Source organism: Hyaena hyaena, unplaced genomic scaffold (assembly GCF_003009895.1).
Source record: "Hyaena hyaena isolate Hyena2069 unplaced genomic scaffold, ASM300989v1 scaffold_143, whole genome shotgun sequence".
NCBI classification, from domain to species: Eukaryota; Metazoa; Chordata; class Mammalia; order Carnivora; family Hyaenidae; genus Hyaena; species Hyaena hyaena.
Window position 1 is genome coordinate 2,606,227 of NW_024080775.1, and position 21,587 is coordinate 2,627,813.

A 21,587-nucleotide genomic window follows, 5' to 3' on the forward strand; every position below is an offset into this window, starting at 1 on the left:
ATAAAATCTTGCTATTTGCAAATACATGGATGGAACTAGAGGGTATTATGCTAAGCAAAATTAGTTAGAGAAAGACAAATGTCATATGACTTCACTCATATGAGGACTTTAAGATACAAAACAGATGAACATAAGGGAAGGGAAGCAAAAATAATGTAAAAACAGGGAGGGGGATGAAACATACAAGACTCTTAAATATGGAGAACAAACAGAGGGTTACTGGAGGGGGTGTGGGAGGGGCATGGGCTACATGGGTGAGGGGCATTAAGGAATCTATTCCTGAAATCATTGTTGCACTCTATGCTAACTAACGTGGATGTAAATTTAAAAAATAAATTTAAGGGTGTCTGGGTGGCTCAGTCAGTTAAGCATCCAACTTCGACTCAGGTCATGATCTCACGATTCGTGGGTTCAAGCCCCGCGTCGGGTTCTGTGATGACAGCTAGCTCAGAGCCTGGAGCCTGCTTCATATTCTGTGTCTCCCTCTCTCTCTGACCCTCCCTTGCTCACGCTGTCTCTCTCCCTCAGAAATTTTAAAAAATAAAGAAATTTAAAAAATTTTTAATTCTGCATCTACACCTCAATCTCATTCTGCTATTACTGATGAAAATATGGAAATAAGAACAAGTGCACCACATGAAGACTGTATAGACAAGAATGTTAGGGCTTATGACTGGAACAATTTGTTACTGAGAGCCCACAGTATGCTTAGCATTAGGCAAGACATCCAGAGAATAGGATCCAACCATTGAACTCACAGTTTTAGCCAGACACACAAAGAACCAAATCATAAAACATAAATTACACAGCTAAGAAAATGATGTTTCACAGGTGTGAATTTTGATGTTGATTTACTTTCTAAGCAATAAAAAACTAGGAAATACCAGAAATAATCATCAGATTGTCAATGCGTATTATTAATCCAGTTCCAGAATGAGCTACATGACCAAATTTTGAAAGCAGATTTTTGACATTTAGCAATCATAGGGATGCATTTTTTAGCAGTAGTATATATAAAACACTTTATTGCATGGTATCATGAAAAGCAAATGATGCTTAGCATAATTCCTAAGCATAATTCTTTGTGTGCATTCACTTACTAATTTCCACTTTCCATTTCTTCTTGCCTTCGTGATCACTGCTTCGTGATCACATGCATAGGATAGTGAGCCAGTAAGATTAATTTTTTCTTTTCTTCTTTACTTTTAGAGTAAATGGATATGCAATCATATGGATATAAATGTCACCCTGTCTCACAAAACCAGAAAACCAAAAACCTGAAGTACTATTCTTGTCACTTTTCTGAAGAATGCTAAAAGTTTGACAAATAGTCAGCTTTGTGATTAGAAACCTATACTATCATACAATTCACAAATGTTCTGTCTTTACAATGCTATAGAAATTAGGTGGTATTTAGACTCTGACTAACATATAACACCTCTGGAACCTTTGTTTCTTCACCTGTTAAATGGAGAGAATGCACAGTTCTTGTGAGAATTAAATTTGTTAATACATGTACAATGCAAAAACAAGGGATCTTCAGTAAAAACTCAAGAGTGAGTATTATTATTGAATACTATATTTATTTAAATAATATAATCTAATACCATTTTATTTAAATAATATAATCATCAAGTTTCCACACTAAGTTTTTTTTTTTTTTTTTGGAGAAAATGTAGGTCTAATTTTTATTGATCATCGTTTATGTTCTAGACACTGTATAGTGCATATTACAGGTATTATTTCATTTAACCTTTACAATTGACTCAAGTAATTTGCCCAATGTCATCAAATTATTAAATAGCCTGGACTGAAGTCAACCAAGGTTATCTCTGACTACAAAGACTATACTTAAGAAAAAAATTTTTTTCAGCAGCCATGAGAATGCACCTCACTAAGTTTATCATGGTAGAAAAAATAATGAAAAAGAGAGCTGACAGATATATTTTCAAATTATCTACAATGAAATCTCAAGGAAATGAAAGCATTTGGGTTTTCTTTTTTAAATTTTTTTATGTCTTCATTTCATTTTGAGAGACAGAGACAGAAAGCAAGCATGGGAGGGGCTGAGAGAGAGGGAGACACAGAATCTGAAGCAGGCTCCAAGCTCTGAGCTGTCAGCATACAGCCCAATGCAGGACTCAAACCCACAGACTGTGAGATCATGACCTGAGCTGAAGTCGGACGCTTAACCAACTGAGCCATCCAGGCACCACGAAAGCATTTGTTTTATGTTTTTGGAAAATAAAGCATGAGGATTAGAGGGAATTCCATGAGAGGCAATTCTTTCACATAAGACCCCTTCAATAAAAGGAGCATAGGTGTTGAATAGGAATGGATATAGGTTTTGTGGGTCTTGAAGCTGATAACAATTTGAGGTTCTCTTTAAGATAACATATATAATTATTATACATACAATATTACAATAATATAATATATAACTTACATGTAATACACAATTAAATACTGTGATATAGATGGGCCCATATTCATAAGGATCACAGAAACTTAAACTTCATTAGCTTCATGATGGAACTATCCCTGCTGGTGAGATAAGATAAAGTTCATATCTTTCCAATAGTGGAGGATAGAAATAAGAAATAAGGGTTAAGGTTAGCACTTTGAAAAGGAGTTGTGGAGGGTGCCTGGGTGGCTCAGTCATTAAGCATCTGACTTCAGCTCAGGTCATGATCTCATAGTTTGTGAGTTAGAGTACAACGTGAGGTGAGCTTGAGCCCCGCTTTGGGTAAAATACACGAGCCCCGGGTGAGCCTGACTTCTCTCCCTCTCTCTCTCTCTGCCCCTTGTGGAATTTTCTCTCTCTCTGCCCCTCACTCACTTGCACCCTCTCTCTCAAAAAAAGAAAAGAAAAGAAGAAAAGAAAAGAAAAGAAAAGAAAAGAAAAGAAAAGAAAGAAAAGAAAAGAAAAGAAAAGAAGTTGTGGAAGTTAATTAACATAAAATTTCACTTACCTTGGAAACCGCAGGAACTAAAAAGGCCCAACTGTACCTTCAGAGAAGGCAACATGGGTACATACACACCATTAGAATAAGATCTTGTTAAGACCATAGTCTATTTTTAAAAAAGGTGCTGCTTACCCCAGAACCCAATATCGACACCAAGGTCGAAGTAGAGTCTACATAGTCCAAATATACAAAATAATGCCTACACAGACTGTTTAACACTGGACTACCAAGGGATTTATCTGGAGTGTATTTTATTATTTCGTCCAATAAATACTTCTTGGGAATTTACTATGTGGCAGGGATTTTTTTTTTAGGCAATAGTAAGTGAACATGCAAACAGCATGTTCAGTAAATGAGATGCAACAGTAAGAGAACAGATTTTAAAACACATAGGGCAAGCCAAAACCTTTGTGATGTTTACCTTCTTTTCAGAGAACAAACACACACACCCATACACACAGACTCACACACATGTGCACACACAACCCAAATCAATAAATTTCATAGCACATTTGCTGTACGCTATGAAATATATAACAGGGAAGGGGAGAGGGGAGGGAAGGGTATGATTTTCAAGATCTAGGCCAGGAAAGGCCTCACTGTGAATGTGATACTTGAATAAAAGATCTGAAGGAGAAAAGATTTAAAGTAACAAGCTATGTGGATAATTGAGGAGCAGGAATTCCAGGAAGAGGGAACAGAAAGTTCAAATTGCCCAGAGCAGTGTCTGGCACACAGCAAGGGTTCAACACTCTGTATTCAATAAAATGGAAAAGTAGGTTGGACTAATCAAGATGAGTTTTAGGAGGTGACATGGAAGGAGAGCAGTTTGGTTTTCCTTCTGGAAGGGGGTCCTGCAGCAAAGGGCAGAAGAGCCAATGCCTCTACTGTGGAGGTTACGTGGCTGTGCCATGGAGGTTATGTGGCTCTGCAGCACCAGGTAACACTGTGCCATTACTTGAGACAGACCCCCTGAGCCCTTGGTCCTGTCCTGCCCACTCGGCATGGCTTTAACTTTGTCCTCTTCTGTACCAAACTCTTGGCATCCACAAGGAACTCCATTCCTCCCCTCATCCCAACCGCTCTAAGAGCCCCTGGGCTCTGATGTAGCACATACTTGGCTTGTTCCAATCTCAGCCACAGGGAACTCAGTTTACTTACTTCAATGACCATTCTACAAAGTGTCCATGAATGGCCCTGCTGTTTTATAATGGTGGTTGGCATAAAGCCGTCTTCTACACTACCAGGACAAATATGGCGCTCATCTTTTCATATTACCAAGCAAAACTATAAAGCAGATTCTAGAGTCAAGTAAGTGAACTGAATCAGGAGGAGGAAGTTGTTTACAACTACCTAAGAACTCATCTTCTGTGCTTCACGAGGAAGAGAACACAAGTCAGAGAAAAATCCGACAGCTTACTGCATGCACGTTACAATAGCACACTGAACTTCTTCTAGTTCCATTTCCTGAGTTACAGTTCATTTTCATTGGCTCACATAAACACTCAAGTCTGTAAAATTTAGTAGTGTGAACAGTGCCAGGCTAAAAGTAGACTGGAAAGAATTTGCTTGTGTAGACAACTATAATAATTTGAGAGGCTGTAATGAGCTATGGGTTAGCCTAACATTTATCCTCGCATCCCACCATGATCTTTTCCTGCAGCCGTCCTCGAGACATTCACGCTTTCACTGCCCTGAGACAGATCTCAGCAACTAAAACTCGTAAGTCTCTAATTTATTGAGCATTCACTATGACTCAGGCCCTGAAGGAAGGGTGCTCCATACGGTGCCTCATCTAAAACCACCCCAAACGTGAGGAAGAAGGTACCAATATTATTATCCCTGTTTTAAAGCTATGAAAATTTAAGCTCAGATAAGGCAAGTAACTTTGTCAAGGTCATCCAGCTTATTTGTATCTAACCCTGAACTAAACCACAGAGCTTTGGGATGTGAGAGCTGGAGATTTTAACTATATTCTCTCTGTCCCCAAGTACTAATCCTGATAGGACAGCACAATCAAGCAGGTGGAAGGTAATATCAGCCTGACAGTTACCAACAGCTTCCCAAGATACCTCACTGAGACAGACATTGTTGTTTGTCTACCTTTCCCCTTATAATGGAAGCCAGGTTTTATTTGGGGTTGGAATACACCTGGTGGAATACTTTTTTCATCTTTCTTTGCTGCCACAGATGGCCACATGACATGGGCAATAATATGTAAATTAAATTCTGCAGGGCAGTTCTGGGAAAGGTTGCATTTCTAACCTTTCCCAGAAGGAAACAAGAGACAAGACTAACCCAAATCTTCCTTCCTCCTTTCTTCCTGCCCCGAATGTGACCAAAAGGATAGTGGAACTTGCAGCTGCCACTATAAAGCCATAAGGGGAAATCTAAAACAAAACAAAACAAAACAAAACAAAACAAACAAATCTCGGCAATGAAATTGAACTCCTGAACCCACATCAGACTACCTACTCCCAGACAACTTGTTATGAAAGGAAAATAAATCCTTACTTATTTACACTATTGGTGATAGACACTGGCGTTGGCCATTGGAGCCCAGCTTATTCCTGGGACAGTGGTCTATTCTTGAATCCCAAACACTTACCATCAACCAGAGATTTAAATGTTCACAAGTTACAGAATCAAAGTTTGGCTAGTTACTTTGAGATCAGCCGTTTCCTTTCTTTGCATAAAGCAATGTTTTTCCTTTCTATCATTTATTTGTTCTCTTTTGTTTTCTGTGTGTATTTTTGTTTCCTCCACTAAATTTTATATTCCTTCCAGGGCAGGGAAGCATTATACACATACGGGAAATTGATAAATACTAGTTAAATAAAATACAATAAATCAAAGGGTAACTTCAACACTGAGACATGTTTTTAGCAGATTTAGCTTTCTTTTATGTTCAACACTTGCTTTCAGGCTGATGGTCTATTTTTTTAAACAATGAAAGTACACACACAAGTTATACCAAATATTAGTACTATTGAGTGACAGACTAATATTAAAAATCATGTAATGATTTCCAGTCCATCTCTGTCTTCCCCTGAGTCTCTTGCGAGTAAATCAAAGAATGTGTTATAACATGGCTTTTGCATAAGTCCCAACTAAAGAAGGACCATGCCCTGACACAATACATTCAGAATGGCTAGGGCAGAGGACTCAGTTCAGTCTAGTGAAAAGAGACATCATTTCCCAAAGTTACCAGAGCTGTCTTTCTGAAAGCATCCATCTACACCTATCCTTGCAACATCAATAAAGAAACAAAATCACCTGAAGATTAAAATGGTTGCCAGAGATGTGTGGTGTTAGAACCTAAGGCCATGCAAAACATGGAAAGAACGTAAGTGTCCATCAACTGAAGAATGGATCAAGAAGACGTGGTATATTTATGCAATGGAATACTACATGGCAATGAGAAAGAATGAAATCTGGCCATGTGTAGCAACATGGATGGAACTTGAGGGTGTTATGCTGAGCGAAATAAGACAGGCAGAAAAGGACAAATACCATATGTTTGCACATATAGGTGGATTAGGAGGAACTTAACGGAGGACCATGGGGAAGAAGAAGGGGAAAAATAGTTGGGGAGAGGGAGGGAGGCAAATCATGAGAGACTCTTGAATGCCGAGAACAAACTGAGGGCTGAAGGGGGTGGGGAAGAGGGAAGGGGGGTGATGGGCATGGAGGAGGGCACTTGTTGGGATGAGCACTGGGTGTTCTATGTAAACCAACTTGACAATAAACTATTTAAGAGGAAAAAAAGAACTTAAGGCCATGGTACTCAATGTGTGGTCCCCAGATTAACAGCATCAGCATCATCTGGGGACTTGCTAGAAATTAAAATTCTCGGACCCCATACATCTGTGTTTCAACAAACCGTCGAGGGGATTGTGATAATGCTAAAGGTTGGGAACCACTGCTTTTTACTAGGTTAACAATGATAGTAGGAAATAACTGAGTGCCGGGAAAGAATCTAGAAGAAGAAAGAGAGAAAAATGAAGGAGAAGAAGGGAAAAGAAGGCAAGTATGATGGTCATTTGTGGGACACTTTTCATAATTATTCCACACACCACTGTAATGAAGTTCTGTGTGTATATAGAAACTGGTGAAGGTGTTGAGTTCTTGGTGCAGGTTGACACAAGAGGGAAAGAGAAATTGTGTAAATGGCGGGGACATGAAAAGCCCCACTGGCGTCTGAATTACACAAGGAATCTCCCTAAATTAGTTCTCTATGATGACATTTGACACAGAATCTAAGTTTCTCATAAACACTTATCTGCTTCCTGTCCTTCCATCCTAACACCTCATGTATACGTGCACCATCACCCTATACACAGACACAGGCAAACCTTTCCACATTTAGAAGAATCTCATGTTGCTTCAGAACTTCTCTAATTGTACTTTTGTCAACATCACTCCTTGCTATCAGGTCTTGATGTAACATCCTGATATTGTTTTTTCTCTCGGATCACCCATGAGATTCAAGGTTCTTCCCGGAAGGGGATTTCCTGTTATCTTTAAGGAGTCTTGGGAGGAAAATCTCCTTTCAAAAGCAGTTGCTGCCATTCTTCTTCAAAATGGGATTTTAACTTTCCACTTACAGGTATTTTCACTCTTGCATTGATTTGTGATTCTCTCCATGAAAGAGGTGAGCTCCTTCACGTCAGGGACTTGGTGCTATTTACTTTTGGGTCCCAGTGACAAGTAACAGTGCCAGCCACATAGTGAGTACTCCGTACATGTTTGGTGAACACATTAACAATGTCATCAACAGATACTGACCTTTCCAAGGCCTCAGCTGCTCCCCCTCAACTCCTGTGCTAGATAACTTCCCTTTGCTCCCCGAATGCACTCTCCACCACCTCCACTGGTTTGACTTCTTGCTGGTTTGACCACTGGACAGCAGTGACAGGAGACTGGAGGAAAGAGTACAGTGAGGCTAGAGAACAGATCCCCCCACTCCCTCCTTCCCTGTAAGGTCACCCTGAATCCGTTGTGTCCCTTGACCTAAGGTCACTCACTACTCCTTTCAAAGTGGCTTTCTCCATGCTGTTCTACCATTCTAGTAGCTTCTTCTTCCCCTCATTCCTTTGGATTCAAGACTGGTAATATTTCTGCTGACCCTAGCCAGGTTGACTGCATTTTCCTTTGTGGTTGCTCTACACCCTGCCCACACCCATGTAAATAGACCCATTTTTAAACCATCCTCAAATGATTCTGATCTGCATGTGCCATCTGTCCAACGCTGGGACACTGATTCATATAACTGCCAAGCAGAAAAATATTGGAAAACCTTACATGTCTTTAAATACGCACCAACAACCGGGTTGTTCTCAGTATATGGTGTTTTTGCATAAATATGCTATTTTAAATATTTCATAAGTATAATATTTTACATTGGAGCAGTCATAAAACTTACACCCTCCCTAGTCTCCCAAAGAGACAGTGCAGAGGGCACTGAGCCAATCTGTGTCTGTCTGTAAAATACTCTAGTAGAGCCCGGATTCCTGCCAATAACTTCATGCAAGCAAAAGATTTCAGAGAATGCACAAATATACATATAAAACATATTCCATTTGGTTTTCACATGCATAATACAATTTTTCCTGTGGGTGTAATATCATTGATTTATTACTTTTGCTTTTTGGTGTGTTAGGATATTAACATTTTAAACCTTTCTTTTCAGAAACAAAACCACTTGTAGAACTTAAAAATATACACTTTGAAACCTACATAATTTTAAAAACCCATCAGATGGTTGTGATTGGAACCCAGAGGGGAGCCCCAGTATATATTATAATGGCACAGGGTTAGTAGGAGATATTTTTACCTGCTTGATTTTTAAATAAATGTTTCTAAATGTAGTACCAAGTCTGGAATTGTAGGTAAGAAAATACCCCAGGTACCAGAGGGCCCCACTTGTACTACTTCACTACTGCAAAGGACAAGTCATTAATTTTGCTCCACCTTGCTATTCTCACTTGTAAAATGAAAGAGCTGAAATAAATAATCTCTAGAGCTCTTTCCAAATCTGCAGCTTTTTATCCTGGTGTCATGGTGGTGGGGCGGTGGGGGGGGAGGGGAGGGAGAATACAGTACATGTTTTTTCAAAACTCAGTCTTCATAGCTACATACACACTGAATATAACCCCAAAAAGATTTTAAGCCCTATGTACATTATTTTCCAAGTAAGAAAAATTCAACTCGCCTCTGGACAAATTCTCTAAATTATTCCTGCCTATAACTTCTACTTCATTCACTATTCTAACCCCAGTTAATTTAATCATTTCATGCAATTATTGAAACACTCCCTTCTCCAAATCTCAATCTCTAACATTCCTTGCTTCATGCCCTGTGTGTAGAATGAATGCAACTGTCCATACCACCTTCGATGTGCCTTACTTGGTCCATGATGCCCAGATCCATTCCTTAAAATCGTATGACCAAAGTGCTTCACCAAGTCACTCTACACTGCTTCCCTTCTTTTGTGATTTAAATTTACAGAAGATCACCCTCTACCCTTTCAGTCTCAGTCCTCTTGAACAACTTCACATTTCTTACTTTGAACTTCTATGCCAAAAACATATCCAAGTTTAGCCCTTTTTCTGTAACTACTGTTTCCTCCACATAGCTTCCCTGGGTTAGATTCACTCCTCGTTGGCACCTTCAATGACAGTATGACCTCAGCAACATCTCCTTCACTTGTACTTATTCATTCAACAAACTGAATGTTTGTTGAATGAATATTATTATCCATAAATGCTTTTATCCTTTTACACATGACTATTTAATCTCACCTATTTTATAACCATTCATTACTCAAAGGGATAAGTATCTGCTTGTGCTTACTTACATCAGCATAAACCTGTTGGAATAAGGAAGCCCATCTGCTCACCTTAGCATACTCATGGCATGAGCGTGCTCTTGAAGGTGTTCCAGACTTTCAGAACCCTCCTGACATGGGCCCAGGCACTAATGAACTATATACTCAGATCTCTTACTATGATGAAAGACATTCCCCTGCTGCTGAGAATATGGCCTCCAGACAGCTCCTAGCAATAGCTTCCTTCAAATATTTCCTCAACTGAATAGAGTCAGCTTGTCCAAGTCAAGTTGTCTTCAAGGATGGACCAAACCCAAACGCTGTTTGGCATGGGACTAGAAAGGCCTCTCTCTCTCATCTCCACTCAGGGATGTGGCTTGTCCTTTAGAACTTCCCATAGTGTTGACTGAGTCTGTCGTTGAGACTGCTTGAAGCTAGACTTTTCCCTCTATCTCACCTTCTCTTTCACAAGCATTGATGCTAAGAGCACCCTGTAAAATCCTTCCTGCCTGCTGATGTCCATCTTAGTGTTTGTTTCTCAGGGACATCAATCTGCAACACATAGAATGGATAAGAAAAGATTCCCGCCATTATATCAGTAGGAATATATATAGACAGAGCCCACCTACAGCAGACAAGATCTCAGTTTTCCACCTTCATTTTAGTTTTTTGAAAAGAGAAATGAGATGCAGAGAGCACATGTTAAATAAGCAAAGCAAACTGATTCAGCAAGGTGCCTGTACTTTTCTTTTTTTTTTTTTTTTTTTACAAATAGTTTATTGTCAAATTAGTTTCTACATAACACTCAGTGCTCATCCCCACAAGTGCCCTCCTCCATGCCCATCCCCCCCTCCCCCCCACACCCATCAGTCCTCAGTTTTTGTCAGCATTCAAGAGTCTCTCATGGTTTGCCTCTCTCCCTTTCCCCCACCATTTCCGCCCTTCTTCTCCCCCTTGTTCCTCCGTCAAGTTCCTCCTAATCCTCCTATACGTGCAAACATATGATATTTGTCCTTCTCTGCCTGACTTATTTCGCTCAGCATAACCCCCTCAAGGTCCATCCATGTTGCTACACATGGCCAGATTTCATTGTTTCTCATTGCCATGTAGTATTCCATGGTATAGATAAACCACATCTTCTTGATCCATTCATCTGTTGATGGACACTTAGGCTCTTTCCATGTTTTAGCTATTGTGGAGAGTGCTGCTATGAACATTGGGGTACATGTGCTCCTATGCCTCAGCATTTCTGTATCCCTTGGGTAAATTCCTAGCAGTGCTATTGCTGGGTCATAAGGGAGTTCTATTGTTAGTTTCCTGAGGAACCTCCACACTGTTTTCCAGAGGGGCTGTACCAGTTTACATTCCCACCAACAGTGTAGGAGGGTGCCCGTTTCTCCACATCCTCACCAGCATCTAGAGTTCTCTGATTTGCTCATTTTAGCCACTCTGACTGGTGTGAGGTGGTATCTCAGTGTGGTTTTGATTTGTATTTCCCTGATTAGGAGGGATGCTGAGCATCGTTTCATGTGTCTGTTGGCCATCTGGATGTCCTCTTTGGAGAAGTGTCTGTTCATGTCTTCTGCCCATTTCTTCACTGGGTTGTTTGTTTTTCGGGCGTGTAGTTTGGTGAGCAGGAAAGAATATCCAATGGAAAAAAGACAGCCTTTTTAACAGATGGTGTTGGGAGAACTGGACAGCAACATGCAGAAGAATGAAACTAGATCATTTTCTCACACCATGCACAAAAATCACCTCAAAATGGATAAAGGACCTGAACGTGAGACAGGAAACTATCAACACCCTAGAGGAGAAAGCAGGAAACAACCTCCTTGACCTCCACCGCAGCAACTTCTTACTTGACACATCCCCAAAAGCAAGGGAATCGAGAGCAAAAATAAACTGTTGGGACCTCATCAAGATTAAAAGCTTCTGCACAGCCAAGGAAACAACCCAGAAAATTAATAGGCAACCAACGGAATGGGAAAAGATAGTTGCAAATGACATATCAGATAAAGGGTTAATATCCAGAATCTATAAGGAACTCACCAAACTACACGCCTGTACTTTTCTAATCATGGTAAATCCTAAATTTGGTAAAGAGGAGTACACATTTATTGAGCAACTATTAAGTTCTAGGCATTTTATCTGCATTATTTCATTCAGACTTTATGATTACTCCAAAAAACATAACATGTTCAGAGAGTTAAGGTAGTTTGCCAAACATCACACCATTAATAAGTTAGTTAGAAATAATAGGAGTTGGACCACTGCAAAGGATTCATGGATATAAGTTTTTAGGTCTTAAAAATAGAGGAAAAATTCAACTTAAGTTCCTCTCCGTTGCATGACTCTGTGATACAGATTTTAAAAAGGTTTATACTCTCTGATTAAAGTGGAAACCGCTGTTGCCAAGTTTGTCTTTCAAAGCCATGTTGGAAGCTCCTACCAAGTCTCAGTTAGTTGCAGAGAAAAACAATCCCTTCTTGCTCTTTATGATTTATACAGTCAACAGAACAAGACCTTTTCAATCAAACATTATCACTTTCTGAAGACGGTAACACGTTATCTACCAAGAACTGCTACTATTGATATATATCAAGTAATTCTGTGGAAAATAGGATTTTGATAATTTAAGAAGAAAATAATAGACCACATTAAATCCTACCTTTTTTTAGATCAATATATCACTTCTTAGGCTATTTTTGTGAAAGACCACCATCCCACCCCCCATAAACTATTTAAACTCCTGTGAGGGATTATTTAATTTATGGCCCAAAGAAACCTGTTAAGTATTAGAGAATTGTGCCAAGAGACTGCTTAACTGGGTTTTGGTTAACTGATCTGAAATTTTCTGGGCCTTTTACAAGATTTGAAAATTTCAAACTGAATTTATACATGTTTATAAGAGCCAGAAAAATCAAAGTGAAAGGGACCAGAGAGACCTTTGGAGTGAAGGTCTCTTTCTCATGCAGACAGTTTAATAGCTTCATATGAAATGACACCATGCTATTAAAGATTCTTCTGGAGAGCCCATTTCACCCATAAAGCTGTGGATTTCCTGAGAGTATTGTAGTATGTTGCCATTGGCTCTTCACCACTGGAAGGCTGCTGTTGGAATCCTGCTAAACTGCCTCTCTGATTAACTTGAGCAAAGATCACTTTCAGCAAATTGTAAGAAGGGACAATAGGTCATTGGTTCACAAAAAAAAAAAAAAAAAAAAAAAAAAAATTTCCCTAGATAGGTCCNCATGTATAAACTTATCTAAATACATTGCAATGACAATTGCTCTTCGAAGGACACGTGCAGAGAATTGAATCTCAGCAGGCTAGCAAATCCAGCTGAAGAAGGGTAACGACAAGTGAGGAAAAAAAAAAAAAAAAAAAAAAAAAAAAAAAATTTCCCTAGATAGGTCCCTATCCTGGTGGTGTTCATGTCTTAAGTAACATCAAGACCTTATGGAGCAATCCATCTTGTTGATTTTTTTCAACTTCCTGCCAGCCTCATCTCAGAGGAAATTAAATACTATTTGTCCTTGCAATCTTTATGTCCTGTGTAAAAAAAGTTTCAGAAAAATTCTCAAAACCCACAAAATGCCAATTTTTCTAACGTTAGGAATTTTTGTATTTTTCACGCTCTACTTTGAATTCTTCTAATAGTAACTTTAAAACTGTAAATGGCTGTGATATCAGTGGCTAGAGGTGCCTGGGTGGCTCAGTCAGTTGATTATCCTACTCCTGATATTGCCTCAGGTTATGATCCCAGGGTTGTGGGACTGAGCCCACCATCAGGCTCTGTGCTAACAGCACAGAGGCTGCTTGGGATTCTCTCTCTCTCTCTCTCTCTCTCCCTCTGGTCCTCTCCCCTCTTGTGCACTCTCTCTCTCTCTCTCAAATATTAAAAAAAAATGATGGATCATAATAGTGATCATTTATTAAACATATACTCCTTTTCACTATGGGCCAATTTCTAGTTTATACAATTGGTACATATATTATCTCAACAGCTCTAAAATAATATTCAGAAAAGTCAAGTAAAAAACTATACAACTAAAACCCAGTCCCAGGCCTGACTCTATACTGTGATTGTAACCATTGACCATACAACATGGTCTGAGCGAAGCTTGAAGGCAAGTGATGGCCTCTTTCCCCTTTCCTACTTCTAGAAATGTTATTTACGATCCTTTCACAAGGCAAGAGAAGATGAGGAGCTTGATACACTCATATTTTGTCAGACAAATGGCTTTGAGAGAAGAGAATTGAACTTGGCTTCAACCTGATGAAATTATTACACATAGTGTTTGCTGTCTCGTAATTTTATTTGATAGATCCATACGTACATACACATACATTGCAAATTACATATAACATATACAAATTATATATACATATATAAAACACAAAAAATCTCTAGCAAAGAAATATTACATAGAAATTTATGCAGAAGATACAAACATGTTCAACGGAGGAACTTGGTAAGGGAATACTGCCAAGATATTCATATTCTGTCAATTAGTTGAAAAGTATATATTTTGATTTCATTTTACAAATGAGGAGACTGAGGATAAGTACCTGGCACATGGCCACATGGATATTAAAGCTAATTATCTAAACTAAAGCACCCCTTCCAATTCTCAAACTGTCAGCTTTCTTATCATAACAACCTCACCATTTCCGGCTGATTTCCGACAGCTGTTTTTGTTATTGTTCTTGATGTTGTTTTCATTTCCTGCTCTCCATTTACATAGAGATATTTTCAGGGAAAAAAATCAGCCTTTCAGCTAAGATCAACTTGTCCTACTTTAATTCTCACCAAATGATATAATGTCGGGTCGACCCTATTAGTGATCACCAAATATTGCTGACACCAAAATCACCTAGGAATCTGGAAAGACATACCCATGATATGTTCCTATCCCCAGACATTCTGATTTAATTAGTATGGGCTGTGATGTGGGGATCCAGGTGTTGTAAAGCTCCCCAGGTGATTCTAAGATGCAACAAAACTTGGGAACCTTGATGTATGCATGTTTTAGTCTTTTCTTGGGCTGATCTCTAAAACTCCCAGCTCATGCCATCAGACAATATTATTCACTATCCCTCTTTGTTCCAGTCCTTTGTGGATGTCCAGGACCACCCCCTCATTCTATAAAGATATCAGCAATTGTCAGTCCAAACAGACTTCTGCCATAATTCTTGATGATTTTCCTATCCAGTTAGACAAGCTCTCCATTATCTTGTGCTTTCAGATTCTTGTCTCTTTTCTTGAATTGTGGTTGTCCTTAACTCTGCCTAACTCACCTTGGCACAATGATACCCTCCATATGCTTTACTAATAACTATAGCATTCCCCAAGCTCAGTTTTAAGTAAACCTCTCTTCAGCCCCCACATCCTACTTTTAAGATCATGTACCTTTCTCCCTGACTCTGACAATTAGGTACTCAACTTTATTTGCACCTGTCTTTGGAACTCCAATTTTTCTACAACCTCTTCACTGTCCCTTATCCATCTCATGTTCTCACTTCCTTCTTATCCAGCTTAGATTCTACAATTTATCAGTGCCATTACTCTCCTACACATCACCTCTCTCCCTCTTTTCTCTCCACAGTAGTTCTCTGGCAAAACTCCACACCTGCTTAAATACAACTCTGTGTCTAGTTTTCCTATGCACCAAAGGAGGAGAACAGAGTTGGGGGGGGGGGGAATTCATTCATCTGACTGGTCTCACTTTAAAATGATGGTTATTAACTTCAAGTAGAACCTTAATGTTGTCAGACAATTCTACTCATTTCCCTAATTAATTCACTTCTCCATTTTCCTAGCTCTTTACTCTGAGCTGATGACCTAGATTCTTATTCTGCTGAAAAATATGAATCAAATTACAAGAAAGCATCCACATGGGTCTACTACAAAACCTATCATACCATCTTTTCTAGATGAGTCTGCACTTGATTTTTCCTTCCGTTCTGGGGATGAACCTCCTGTGCTCTTGTGTAAGTCCATCTCTTCCACTTACACACTGAATTCTACTGCTCTCACTTACTTAAGGACCTCATTCAGGCTACATTTTATTTTTTATAAATCACTGCTGTTAATATAAAAACTTACTGTAATAGTTCCTGTTTAAAGAAAAAAAACCCTCTCTTGATCCATTAACTCCCTCTAGCAACTGCTTCATTTCTCTGATTGAATTTACCAAAACTTTTCTCACAAGATTACCTACTCTCTTTCTCTCCATTTGCTCCACAGATACATTATTTTCCTGAATATCCCCTTTTTCTCTTGAGGCCACTCCAACTGGGCTATTGTCCCTCTACTGAAATAGCTTTTTACATGATCCTATATGACCTCCACACTTGCTCATCAGAAGATCAATTCCTACTCCTCATCCTGACCTCAGCAGCCTTTGAGACAATGCATCATTCCTTCTATCTCCAATCAACTTCTTCACTTGGCTTCCAAGGACACCAAGTGTTTTGGTTCCCTTCCTACCTGCCCAGCTGCATCTTCTCATTCTCTTTATTGGTTCTTCCTCATCATCCTAAACACGATTCTTAGGAATCCTTGTATTTTTACACCTTTTTTTCTCTTTCTACACTTAACTCCCGGCTCATTCCAACAGTCCCATGATTTATTATCTCTATGCCCAAATGAGTCACCGATTTTTTTCTTCAGCCGAGTCTACTTTCCTGAACTCATCTCATGTATCTACTTACCTACTTACCTACTCAACAAGATCACTTGGATGCTAACAGCCATCTCAGACTTTGTGAGTTCAGAAGCAGACTTTAGCAGCTGTGGACATGTGTCCATGAGGCCTACTTGCTGCAGGGGGACTCATGAAGAGAAGGGGAAGAAAAAGCAAATGCATTAGGCTGAAATGAAAGAGAAGGGAGATGAGGCAGGGGTCCAAGTAAAGTTTCTTGAAGCTGATTAGAAGCCATAGAGTGAGATATGAGTTAATCATAACCTGCTGCTCTAAGTACTTCCAATATCTTCACATTGTCTATTAAAGACGTTTCTTTTCTTTCTTTTTCACAAGCCTCTATCTGATTTTGTTGACCTAAAAATAAAAGGTCTGAAAAGATAAGAGAAAGAAAGCAAGAAAGAAGCAAGAAAGCAAACAAGCAGATTAAAAAGAGAGAAAGAGGAAGGGGGAGGGGAGGAGAGGGAAAGGGAGGAAAGGGAAGAGAAATGAAGGGAACTCACTTTTTATTCCTTCCAACACAATCCTCTATTCCTCTAGTGGGTCCCATCTCATAAAATTCATCTTATTTCTTTCAATTCCTTGTAACAAAAACCTTAGAGTCATTTGTGGCTGTCATTCCCTCACACATCACATCTGTCTGTCAGCAAATCCTGTTGGCTACGCTCAATATTTGTCTTAAATCCAAGTACTTATTACCGCCTTTACCACCGCTACCCTGGTCCAGGCCACCATGGTCACTCACCTGGGCTGTTGCAATTAACATTCCAAATGAGTTTACTGCTTCTACCACTACTTCCCTACAGTTTTCCCTCTACCTGCTGCTGAAGGTTTCCTTTTAAACTATAAGATACATCATGTCACTCTTCCACTCTGTACCTCCCAGTGATTTACTGCCTCACTTAAAGTAAAAACAAGGTCATTATTTGGATTACAAGGTCCCCCATTATCTGCCTTTCCGCTATGTCTCACAGCCCTTGTATCAAGGTCCCCCTGCTCAATACACTCTAGCCTCACTGGCCTCCTTGCAGTAACTCAAACATGACAAACACACTCCCACCTCATTTGTACTTTCTGTTCTCTTCCCTAGGATTCCTTTCTGTCAAATCTGCAGAGCTTTCTTGCTTTTTTTCCTCACTTTCTTCAAGTTTACTCACAGGTTACGTTCTCAGAAAACACTTCCCTAATCACTTTACACAAAAATTCGCCCTGTCTTTTAAAATCACTTATTGCCACCAACATATTATACCCTGAAGTCAGACAAATTTTTATGTGAAGGGCCAGATAATGAATTTTTAAAAATTAAAAATTTTTTAAAAATTTAATATTTTAGGCTTTGGGAGCCAAAGTCTCAGTCACAACTACTTAACTCTGCCGTTGTAGTGCAAAAGCAGCCACTGGTTAACATGCAAAGGGATGGGCATGGCTGTGTTTTAATAAAATAACATTTACACAAATAGGTGGTGGGCCATATTTGGTCTTTGAGTGATAGTTTCTCAACATCTGCATTATATAGTACCTATTTCTTTCTCAAACTCACCCTCTAGAATGGAAACTCCTTTTTTAAAAAAATATTTTTTTAATTTATTTTGAGAGGGAGAGAGAAAGAATCCCAAACACGTTCTGCACTGTCAGCATGGAGCTCAGTGCAGGGCTTGAACCCATGAACTGTGAGATCATGACCTGACCCAAAACCAAGAGTTGGACATTTAACCAACGGAGCCACCCGCTGCCTCTAGAAAAAAAAATCGTTATTGGCAAAGACTTTTCTGTTTAATGTTTAACTTTAGGAGATGGTCAATTAACAGTTTTTAATAAATATGGAAGGTTACATAAGTTTATTTCTCTTTGTATAATTGTTGCCTCTGTTTCTATGATATTCTGTCATGGATTGATCAGTACCAAATGACAATATTTTTCCAGAGGTAACTGTCCATGTTTGGGTAGAAATTTCAGCAGTTTCTACCACAGAATTATATTGTTGATATAAGGAAAATCCAGCTAGTGGTCATTGGTAGGGTTTCTTCATAAAAAATAAAATTAAATTAATCCTTTGCATGTTTTGTGGTTATGGACATTATTATTGCTATTTGGCCTCTTTGAACTGCATTTTCTTTTTTAAATAAATTTTTTAATGTTCATTTATTTATTTTGAGAGAGAGAGTGTATGAGCAGGGTAGAGGCAGAGAAAGGGGGAGAGAGAATCCCAAGCAGGCTCCACGAGCCCGGAGCCTGAACCTACAAACCATGAGGTCATGAGTTGCGCCAAAATCAAGAGTTGGATGCTTAAACGACTGAGCCACCCAGGTGCCCCAAATTACATTGTCTTAAAAAACAAAAGCTGAATTGAACCTGAACAAAATTGGATAATAACCTAGTCTATATCTGATGTTTTAAAATAGGCAAAATTAAAATTAAATATTTTAGTGACCACTTTTCTAAAAATATTTCTCTCTAAACAAAGAAAGTGGTCATTACTTGCAGTTTCACAAGTCATAGAAGATGCACATGCCCTCAGGCTCTCAAATATACGTCATGTCTGGGAATCAGCATGGATCTTTATATAGATGTTATAGTGGCAGATTGCTCCAAATACTGTCAGAATCTCACTGCCATGAAACTCTCAAGTGGTTAGCTCAAAAATAAGAGAAAAGCATATGATTCTCAGCAATCCAACCTACTAGCATCCATCTACGGTCAATGTTTGATGATGGTGATTGCTTCTAAACATATGTTCAGACTAAAATATCAGTGCCTATAATATACTCGTTTAGTATTTTACTATCATAAAATTTTCAACTTTATTGCTTGTCCTGAAAATAAAGTGAAAGTTTGTTTCCTGAAGTTACTTGATCTCTTGTGTGCTCCTAAGTTATGTCTTTAAAAGTTTCCTTATTAGGTGTACCTAATAGAAGTTGTCCTAAGATGTCAAGATTATTAATTTTCCTAATTGTCATAGAAAATAAAGGAAATTTTGAGACTGTAATGAGTTCCTCAAACACAAAATGCTTTGCACTCAATACCTCCCAAGTACAACTCTGCTGCCACCATCAGTTAGAGATTTTTGATTTGCTACTAGATCACTGTTCTGATAAGAACGTAAAATAAGAATTAAGAAAAATCTTCTTCCATAATAAAAGGCAATCTTTGCTTCAGAATTGTTGATCAAAAGCCAAATAACTAGACAGATAAAATTATCCAAACTAATTAAATTTCTTTCTCATCTCAAGATGCTGTTCAGCACAGAAATCTTTGGAAAATAAGACTACTCTTCTTGAATTTACTCTGAATATAAAAATACTCTGTCTATCTAGGCCTTGAGTTATCACCTTGTACTTCTCTCAAAACGAAAGTACACTCAGTTTACAATGCATATTTCTAAAGGAAAATAAACACATTTTATTCAGATGTTTGTGAAACCAAACACGGACATCGTCATCCAAGGAGCAGAATTTATGGGAAAAAAAAAAAGAGAAAAGATGGTTCTGGGATAGTTCAAATCCCAAAGGAAGAGAAAGACACATATCACTTAGCAAGAATTCCCACCAGAAACAAGGACACATGCATTTGAGACCATGAAAAACTGAATGAAACCCAAAAACAATAGACAGATAAGGAGGTTTAGTTGAGTGAACTATTTTTTGTTGTTTGTATTACAGTGTTAGAACTAGATCTTAGGGCAATTTTCCAGTGATAACTTTCTAAATTCCATTTGAGTATGAAAGTTGTTCAAGGTATTTACTTCAGTATTTTAATAAAGATTGGCTTTGATAGGAAACACCATGTGTTAAAAATTCTCAGGATTAAAAATTTTGCTTGAGATTATTGATGGAGAAAATTCATGTCTGTGTTCTAAGGAAAAGTATAAGATAAGCGAAATATCTGTGAGAACTACTTTGGAAAGTCTCTTCAGAAAATGTTCTTTGCAGACGTAAGTTACCATCAGTTAACACCCTACTTCTTACGCACTTGGACTATGGTGCAGGCTGGCAGTTAGTTCTCTTCCAGCATGAAACAAGTAGTAGTCTGACTTGAAAGAAAGAATATACTGAGTGCTATAATGTTTTCTGTCACTGTATCTCAAAGAATATTAAGGCTTAGTGCTATGCTATGCAAAATCCCGAATAGATACTTTTAACTTGGCAAATAATCTTAAATTTCTGTAAAAAGATCAAATGGGCAAGACAAACCAGTAAATTTTTGTAAGGATAAAAATAGTAACATGAGGAATTTGTCTTGCTAGTTGTTGACATTTACTGTATTTTATGGCATAACTTATAGTAAAATTTATTATAAAGCTATAATAATCAACACTGTGCAGCTAGAACAAGCATGAACAGATTCATGAAATAGAATAGACAGCCCAAAATACACCTCAAATTGCCATATTATACATGTGTGATCAGTAAGAAAATATGTAGTATGCATTAAAATATGCAATAAATAAGAGAACATGTAAAAAGTAGGAAAAACTATTTAATAAATAAGTCTAGGAAATTGATCAGTTAATTGAGGAAAAAAATAAGTAATCCTAGCTACCTTATAAAGTTAAATATTAAAACTTCAAAGCAGAAAAATCTAAGTGAGGAAAAATGCGAATAAATATTTTCAATGCTTTATACAGAAGAACTCACATAGAAAAAAATTGCTAAATTTATTTTTTTGCAAAACTATGAAGAAATGCCATATCAAAATTAAAGGAAAATACTAAAGGAAAAATAAATATGAATCTAACAAATATGGACTCAGAATGTTCTTAATATAAAATGAGCCCTTATGAACCTAATATATCAAATTAAATTGAGAAAGAATGACAAATGGACAGTTCACAAAAGAAATTTAAATGGAAATAGATAATAAGTAAGAAATAAATAATGTCTTTAATAAGCAAAGAATGTAATTTAAAATAATAAAAATGTGTCTCTAAAATTAAATATACACATATATATACTCAACAATAATACTGACAGCTGCAAAAATGGAGGAAAATGGCGGTATAATAGGTTGTTGAAATTATAAATTGGTAAAGGTTTTCTGGAAGAAAAATATACATGTTTATCAAAATATTTTTAAAAATAAAAGTGA